The following is a 9,112-nucleotide window of genomic DNA, read 5'->3' as shown; positions in this document are numbered from 1 at the left end:
TGAGAACAGCTGAAAAGAATAGTATCATGCAGATAGAAATGACTTCTGTCCGTATGCCAGTTGCCTGTTGTACACACGGTTTCACTGGGAAAATTCAGACAGCCCATACGGATTAGCCATACTTGAATGTATTGTAATGAAATAAAAGATTCAGAATTCAGCTGCACTTATCAAATCACTATCCTATCTCCTTTGCATGAGTACATCTCAGCAAAAACTCATATTTTTCCTTTATTTTTTATCAGGAATTTTAATTACAGTAGTGAAAATTTACAAACTAAACTTAGAAAAAGAGAAGAGAATGGAAAGAAAGAATAAAAAGTGCAGGAAAAAAGAAAACAAAGAAAGAATATAATAAAGAAAAATAAAAGAAATACATACAGAAGTAACATCCAATCTTCACCAGAAGCAGTATAAACAAATTTAATAACTCTTTACCCACTGTAATATTACAAATAGATACCTCTTCTTTCCATATTCCATCCGTTACCTATAACAAAATCCATAAAACTTCAAGTTTACAATGCTGGCGTCAGTAAAAAGTCTATAAAGGGTTGCCAGAACATTACCAAAAAGAGTATATTTTAACTTTGATCATATAAACTAATGTTAAATTCATTTCTTTTATTTCTATCATCTTTAATTCAATCAAACATTGTCACGGGATTTGATTTATCTTCCATTCTTCTTTATTCAATTGCACAGATTTCTTTGAGGCTTTTACATGTTTCTTTTGTAAATCAGTAAGAAAACATTGTCAAGGTCATTCTCTTGGTTTATAATGTGTTATTTCCCTTTAAATTTTTAAAGTTCAGTCAGCTTTATTTTTTTCATCTAATAAAGTTGTATACACAGTAAAGAACAAGAACCCATAATTTTTTCTTCATATTCAGCTTCACATCTGTAATATTTGTAAACAGTGATTCCAAACATTAAATCATTGCACATAATATTTTGCCTGGTTTTGGTACTATTGTTGTAAACTTGCTATTAAATTAATATTTTGATGTTTCCCTTTTTTTCCTCCCTCTCTTTTTTGTTTTTGATTTTAATATGACTAGCATCTCACGTCATGCTGATCAGTATCAGACTAATTCCTTCTCACAGAGCTCTGCAGATTAGCTAATCAGGTTGCTCTAAGAAACTGACAGAGCTCATTAGCATCATGTGGCTCTGCTTACATGCCACCCACCAGGCAGAATGCTAAGAGATAAAACAGAAAGTTGCCCTGTTGGACCTAGAGACTAATATGAAATAGGTAAGGTAACACCCATCTCAATTAGAATTGAAAAAAAAATGGTATAAAGTTTTGTGTAGTTGTGTCTGTTTTCTTCATGCAGTATGGGCACATTGAAAGAGGCAATAAAATAATCTTACTTAGGAGAAAAGTAAGATTATTTTCTTTAAAATCTTTTCAATCCCATCTTCATTTTTTAAACAAATAACTCAATGTGGCAAACATGCTTAATATTGTTCCCACATCAACAATTCTATAAGGTGAGTTGGACTGAGGGTGACCGGCTCAAAGTAACCCAGCTGGCTTTCATGCCTAAGGTGGTATATACAGAATTCACAGTTTCTGGCTTGTAGTCTGGTGCCTTAAAAACTATATTTTAGTCTTTATAATTTTCTGAATTAGTTTATTTATTTGTATCCCTACCCTTTCTTTGGATCTTTTACATATTTACCATTCATAAAAATGTCCCTTCATGTTGTTCAAACATTCAAAGAGCCTTTGTACATTCTAGACAATTTCTGTGGTGACTAATACCAACCATACATCATACAAGGAGTTGAACAACTTTTTTGCTCGATTTGAGATCCATCAAACTGAAACTGTCCCTTTGCCATCATTTCCTCAGCAGAGCCTCCCCTTCATTGTGAATGAGCAGGATGTGGGGCAGACAATGAAGGTGGTTAATTCCAGAAAGTCAGCTGGGCCCGACTCAATTCCTGGTCGGGTGGTAAGGTGTGCTGATCAGTTAGCTGGGGTATGGACCGAAATTTTTAATCGATCCTTGACACAATGTGTGGTTCCTGTGTGTCTCAAGGCTTCCACCATCGTTCCACTGCCTAAAAAGTTGCCTACAAATGGTCCGGCGACTATAGGCGGTGGCACTAACTTCCATCTTAATGAAGTGCTTTGAGCAGCTAGTTCAAAATTATATTATCTCCTGCCTTCCCGATTCCTTTGATGGGCTTCAGTTTGCTTACAAAGAAAATAGATCAACCGAGGATGCAATTATTACTGTGCTTCACATGGTCTTATCCCATTTGGAAACACTGGGGAATTATGTAAGAATGTTGTTCGCAGATTTTAGTTCTGCTTTCAATACCATCATACCGCACAGATTAATAGCCAAGCTCAAAGATCTAGATTTTCCAGATTCTATTTGTTTATGGATATTGGATTTTTTAACAAATCGTCCACAAGAGTTAAACTGAATGATTATACTTCTACTGTCAAGACACTTAGCATTGGCACTCCACAAGGTTGTGTCCTTAGTCCACTACTGTTCTCCATCTATTCATCTGATTGCACAAATAAACATCCCAACAATAGGATAATGAAATTTGCAGACGATACTACGCTTGTAGGACTTATTTCTGGGGATGATGAGTCTGCATATCAGGATGAGGTATTACAGCTATCCGCTGGTGCAAAACTAATAATCTTCTATTTAATATTAAGAAGACTAAGGAGGTTATAGTGGACTATAGGAAAAAAGAGCAGACATTCAGCCACTGTATATAGAGGGAGTTCGTGTGGAACAGGTGGTTGAATGTAAGTTTCTCGGGACCATCATTACAAATGACCTGACCTGGAGTGCAAACACCGCTGCTTTAATTAAGAAGGCACAACAACGGTTGTATTTACTAAGGATTCTTAGGAAACAACAACTGGCTGAGAGTCTATTGACTACCTTCTATCGGAGTTCAATTGAGAGTATATTATCCTACTGTCTCTGTGTATGGTTCTCGAGCTGCACAGTGGCAGAGAAAAAGGCAATTCAGAGGGTGATCAAGGCGGCCCAAAACATCATTGGCTGCTCACTCCCCTCTTTGGAAGAACTGTATAGGAATAGATGTAAGAGGAAGATACTTAACATATTGAATGACTCCTCTCATCCGGGACATCAGCTCTTTGAACTATTACCATCGAGAAGGAGATTTAGGGTATTAAGAACAAGGACGACCAGATTTAAGAACAGTTTTTATCCAAGTGCAGTTTTGAGTCTGAATGCAGGGTCATAAGATTTTTGTGGAGTCTAATGGCTGAGAGTAGTGGGGTATTTACATTTTTAAATTGTATAGAGATTATTGTATGGTTGGTTGTGTTTAGTTTAATTTTTTTTCTTTTTTAGTGGTGTTTGTCCAGTTTTACTTGTGGAAGAGCACCTCATTTCGTTGCACCCGCTTGCGAGTGTAATGACAAATAAATTCTTATGTCTTATGTCTTATACTATAAAATTTTCTATAAAGCTAGAACTTAATGTAAATTTCAGTCTTTTCAACATTTTTTTATTAATGCATTTGTATATTTAGCCGATTTTTTAGCCAGTTTTATCATATATTCTTTCACTTGTTCTTCTGAATCATATTCCAACAAAAAGCAATATGTTCATCATTTGTACATAATTAAGCATAATTCAGCAGTCCAGCATTGTTCAAAACCATAAGAATGTTTATCCACTTCAAACATTTCTAATAATTATATATAAGAAAACCATCAACAAATATATCCTTCTGTTAATTTTATTTTACAATTCCCTTAAAAAAATTGTAATACATCACAATCAGTTAACCACTTAAGTTTATTTATAATTTTTCATCTATAAAATGGTTGTTGTGCTGAGAACTGGAAGGATGTTTTTTGGGGGTACAACCTAGATTTATATTTATTCCATATTCTAAGAATGGCCTGACATAACAATTTTTGAAATCATAGCTTTGTCATAACATAAATGTCCATGCCACTTGAATTTCAGGTCCTTCTAACTTCAATAACCTTCTATTTCTTAGCAATACCCACTCTTCCATCCAAGCAGGCAAAGTGTAATTCTAATCTGGTAGACCTAATCCTCATCTTTTCTTTGCAACTTGTAATATCATATATTTAACTTGGTTTTTCTCCCAACCATACAAATTTAGATATATCTTTCTGCCATTGAACATTAGTTTTCAAAACAGATATTATTTTCACATTATATAATGTAAATATATATGTAATGTAAATACTATAAAATAGCACACCGGTAATAGGTAAAACATTTGTCTTAATCCCAGAAATTCTCCCTAATTGAACATCCCATTTTAGCACATCTTTTTATATTTGTCATAGCAATACCAAAGTATTTTACCCTCTTTTAATCATCAATTCTGTTTGATCTTGTATCTTTATGCTTTTTTGTTAATATATTTGTCTTCTGTTGAAACCTAATAGTGCCCCCAAATTCTGTTAATTTACTCAAATTCCCTTTAAAGGATCTGCCAAAACCAAAATCAAGGCATCTATAAAAGCTCTTAACTTATGTGACTCTTTTTTCATCTTTACATCCCTTTTATATTGTCTTATGTTTATATTTAATATTATAAGAACTAAAATAAGCAGTGGGAAATTTTATTTTGTTCATTTTTGTGTCGTACATGGTTTGATTAAATCTGCATTAACAATTATTTATGCTTTGTGAACTATAGATATATATCATCCATTTTATAAAATCTCTCCAAAATTCATAGCTTCCAAAACTTTAAATAATAAAGTCCAGTTCAAATTGCCTTATGTGCCCCTAAAAAGGTCACTGCAGCTTTTTTTAAATTATGTTGTTCGAAATATTCCAAAATATCTAACACAGTGTTAACATTATCCTTTAACTGTCTTTTAGATATGATCCTCATGAATAAATTTTTGCACAATTATTTTCTGTCTTTCAGCTAAAATCATTTAAAACAACTTATAATCATTATTTAATAATAATACTGATCTGTGGTTTCTTGTTAAAGTCAAATCTTGTCATTCTTTAAGTATTAATGTTATATTAGCATCTTTCCAAATCTTTAGCAGTATTCTTCTCTATGAAATGGAGTTCCTTCCTAATGCTTTGCAGAAATTATAAAAGTACATCCTCATAATACACACTCAATAACCCATCTGATTGAGGCACCTTTCCTGATTTACTCTTTTTAGCTTCTGAAACTTCTCTTATTGTTACAGGTGCATTTATAATTTGTCTTCGTTCTTTTGTAATCTTTGGTAAATTTTGTTTTCTGTGCCTGGGAATTTGGCAGCGTAAAAGCTTCTGGTGCTAATATATGGCTTTCAAAGCTGACATACTTATCTATTTTGCCCACTGAAATATCATAGCCTCCCTGCAAATAAGAATATGGACAAAATGTTTTTATAAAGCCACATTATCTATTAATACAGCATCTCTCTTGTAATTTCAGTAACATTTTCAGTTCTCCTTTTCACAATTTATAAACCAACCATTTCCCTGGTTTATTTGCAAATTCTTTGTCATGATGTAATGGAGTGCATATCTACCTCGAGGAAAGGAGCAAGGAGATGCTGCTTATGAAACCTTCAGACAAGAAATGCAGGAGCCCATAACTGTTTAATTATCAAAGACAGAAACTTAGAAAGGACCTACCCTAGTGGGGTAGTTAGAAGTGTCAAGAAAGAAGTTTGTCCTTTCAAACTTGCAACATTCTGTTAATGTAGCTTTACAATAAAGTAGACTTACCTCATATATCCTGCCTGATTTACTGGGAAGGATGACACATAGATAGCTGTTGCTGTAAAATCTTAATTTGTTGAGAAATATTTATATTCCCTGGGAAATTATTTAATTCCCTTATTTTTATCTCTTTCAAAATATTGCCAGTTTTCCTTTTGCTGCTTTCTTAGAATTATAGCAATAGCACTTAGACTTATGTACTGTTTTATAGTGCTTTACAGCCCTCTCTAAGCAGTTTTATAGAGCCAACATATTGCCCCCCCAAATCTGGGTCCTTATTTTACCCACCTCAGAAGGATGGAAGGCTGAGTCAGCCTTGAGCCTGGTGGGATTTGAACTGCCAAATTTCAAGCAGCTGATAGTCAGCAGGAGTGGTCTGCAGTACAGTACCACTGTGCCATCAAGGCTCTTATGCTGTATCAAGTAACCTCTAATAAAGGCTTCACTTATATCTTGAACCTTTCTTAAATCAGTACCATTATTTCTATGGTTTTCAAAAAAAAATTAATTTCCTCTTATAATCCTCAATAATTTTCTCTTTCTGAAACATTTTATTTAGTTTCCAACTGAGAGAATTAGATTTTATTTTATAAACCAAACTCACAGGATTATAGTCTGAAAAATCTCTACTTTTAGAAATTTTAGTAGCCAAGTCTCTTGAAATTCAAATCATAGCTATTCCTGAAAAAGAACTGTCTTCCTGAAAAATATACTCTCTTGAACTGTCATTTTTCTGTCTCCATATTATCAACCCATCTTAAATTCTCAAAGAAGACTTTGATAATTTATCTTGAGTAATTTGTATATTTTTTTCAGAAATTCTATCCAATTGGGGAGTGACCATACCATTTGAATCCCTTATCAAACACCAACTTTTACATGAAAAGTCTACTAGTCTCTCCATACTGTAAGTTGTAAGAGGAATGGTTAGTGAAGAGGATAGAAATTGCAAAGATGGCTAAATTTACTTCCTTGGTTAGAGAAAAGACAATATCTATCTTTATCATTTACTGGGAATCACTTATGGACTTTTTACATGAAATAGAAAAAAATGCAGTTATGATTTGTGGTTTTGATGAGGAGAAAAAAGTGAGCTTTTTTGTAACCATACATTAAGAATAACTTTGCAACCATACATACAGAACAGAACAGAATAACAGAGTTAGAAGAAACCTTGGAGGTCTTGCAGTCCAAGCCCCTGGGACAAGCAGAAGACCTTATACTATAAAAAAAATTATAATTCTTTCTATCTTTTCTTTCTGCATTTTGTCTTTTCTCTCATTTTTTCCTTGTTTTCTTTATTCTGAATTAGTATATGCTGCTTTTATATTATCTTTAAAATGCTGGATAAATTTTATTTTTAAAAAAGGAAAGCCCCTTAATACACAGATTAGGTTGGGAGCTTTTCGGGTAGAAAACAAACGGAGGAACTCTTCCCTAAGGCGCTAGCGCCCCCCGTGACGCCACCGCCGCAAAGAGGGCCCACCGCCGGCCGCCCGTTGTCCTGCCTTAACAGATTAGTTAAAAACATGGTCCAACAAATTATTGCATACAATAATGACACTGTTTCAAAAACTTCTGTGTAAATACACTGTTGGGATGGCATGGACCAGAAGTATCAGACTTTGGAAATTCAAATCCAAGACACCTGATCTGAAATTAAATATGCCACTGTCATATTTCAGACTTTAGACTAATGCCCTTTTTCCCAGTGCCTAAACATATTGAGTATTGCAGTAATTAGGAACCTACATTTTCCAGATGTTGCTGAAATTCAACCGCCGACATCCTTCACCACAGTATGTGTTGGGACTGGTGGATATTTTGGTTCAATAACATCTGACAGTCACACACTCCCCAGTCCTTGTCTCTCACTTTTGGTTACTGCAGTAGTCAAAATAAAACTAATGCTATAAACCAGGGAGCCAGCCAATGATGGAGTGCTCCATAGACAAAATTAAGCAGTGAGATTCTAATGAGGCTGCAAATCAAATGAGGCTGCTAGCCAAATAGTGAGCTGCCCGGTGGTTGAGTGGGCTGAGAGGAATGACCTCACATTTTCATTCTTCATGCCTATTTAACAAAGCAGAACTAAACTCTAACGTCCAAACCAGAACACAATCTTCTGTGGCCCAGACTCTTCCCCCCCAATACAGCTATTAGAAAAAGCAAGACTTTTGCACTGTAGAACAGCATAATCAAACATGTTGAAATACACTCATCTGTCACAAAAATTGCAGCTAAATCAGCCATATCTCTATCAATATAATGGACTCTCTGCTATAATCTTGATTGAGCACTCAGGCCAATTTTGTGTTTCACCCATGAGCAGAGAAAAAGTTACCTCTTCCCACAACCTTGTCATTGATTTTGGCTTAACCATCTTCCTGCTCTGATTCTCAAAGGAAAGACCATCACTATTTTTTGGCTTTCCTCCCAGAGTGGGTTTTTACCTCCTATATAGTCAGATCTTCCATACCTTTACATTTCACACACACACACACACACACACACACAGAGAGAGAGAGAGAGAGAGAGAGAGAGAACCACAGCCAAAGCATATTGTAACTTTTTTCAGCTTGTTTTGATTTCCATTTTTTTCTTGTCCATATAAACTCCCCCACCTTTTCCTTACAGAAAAGCCACTTGCCTCACAGAAAGACTAATATCTGTAGGTTGTGTAAATTCGTTACCACTGTCTACTGGAGTGTCTTTCGAGTATAATCAAATCTTTCTCCTGATAAGTCTCTGAATTCTACATGCCAACATCTGGACAAGGCAAAAGCTGTCATTTAAGAGCAGTGCTGTATCTTGCATAAAGTGGCAGCAATATGGAAGCAAAGTGATCATATTAAAGAGGAAATCCTGTATAGGAAGAAAATCCAGTCTGGTTGCAAGCTGAGAGAAAGAATAAAATGGAGACTGGCTGATTGAAAAGAATGTTTCTGTTTATTGCTAGGAACTTCAATGACAGCAGCATGTTTCTGTGGTGGCTGATCCCTTGGCTGGGTGAATGGATGGATCTTTATAGGTTTCTGGGATTTTGTGATTGAGATGCTCCAGGGAGTTATGCAATGTAGTGAGTCTTCTTTCTTTTGCTATTCTAATAGTGGTGGGTAAATCTTATGATGTCCTAAAGGTCATGTCCTGTCCTTAGAATTTGGGTGTGGGGGTGTAAATTCTTAATCTCATCAGCTCCAGAGCTGTGGCTGAAGATGTTTTGTTTATGAATATATTGGCCCAGTCTTTCTTAAGAGGTACAAAATATCCATCTCTAAGACTTGAGGCTTCTGCTTGAGGCTATTAAGAAAAACTGGGGGCTGCTTTCTACCTTTGTTAATACTTTTCTCCATTTTTTTGGAGGGGGGAATATA

General features: G+C 35.0%; 1 long non-coding RNA gene across 1 annotated transcript; it reads left to right on the top strand.

Moving 5' to 3' along the window:
• Window positions 1-1,176: 1,176 nt before the first annotated feature.
• Window positions 1,177-8,800, top strand: LOC148132500 (uncharacterized). The gene is made up of 3 exons (XR_015747351.1): window positions 1,177-1,258; window positions 6,555-6,645; window positions 8,376-8,800. It is a non-coding gene; the product is annotated as an uncharacterized LOC148132500 (long non-coding RNA).
• Window positions 8,801-9,112: the final 312 nt, after the last annotated feature.

Source organism: Notechis scutatus, chromosome 2 (genome assembly GCF_049901735.1).
Source record: "Notechis scutatus isolate UNSWTSFEM ecotype Mainland chromosome 2, rNotScu1.2, whole genome shotgun sequence".
NCBI lineage: Eukaryota > Metazoa > Chordata > Lepidosauria > Squamata > Elapidae > Notechis > Notechis scutatus.
The sequence above is the reverse complement of the archived record's forward strand: the minus strand, read 5'-3'. Positions and strand labels throughout refer to the sequence as shown.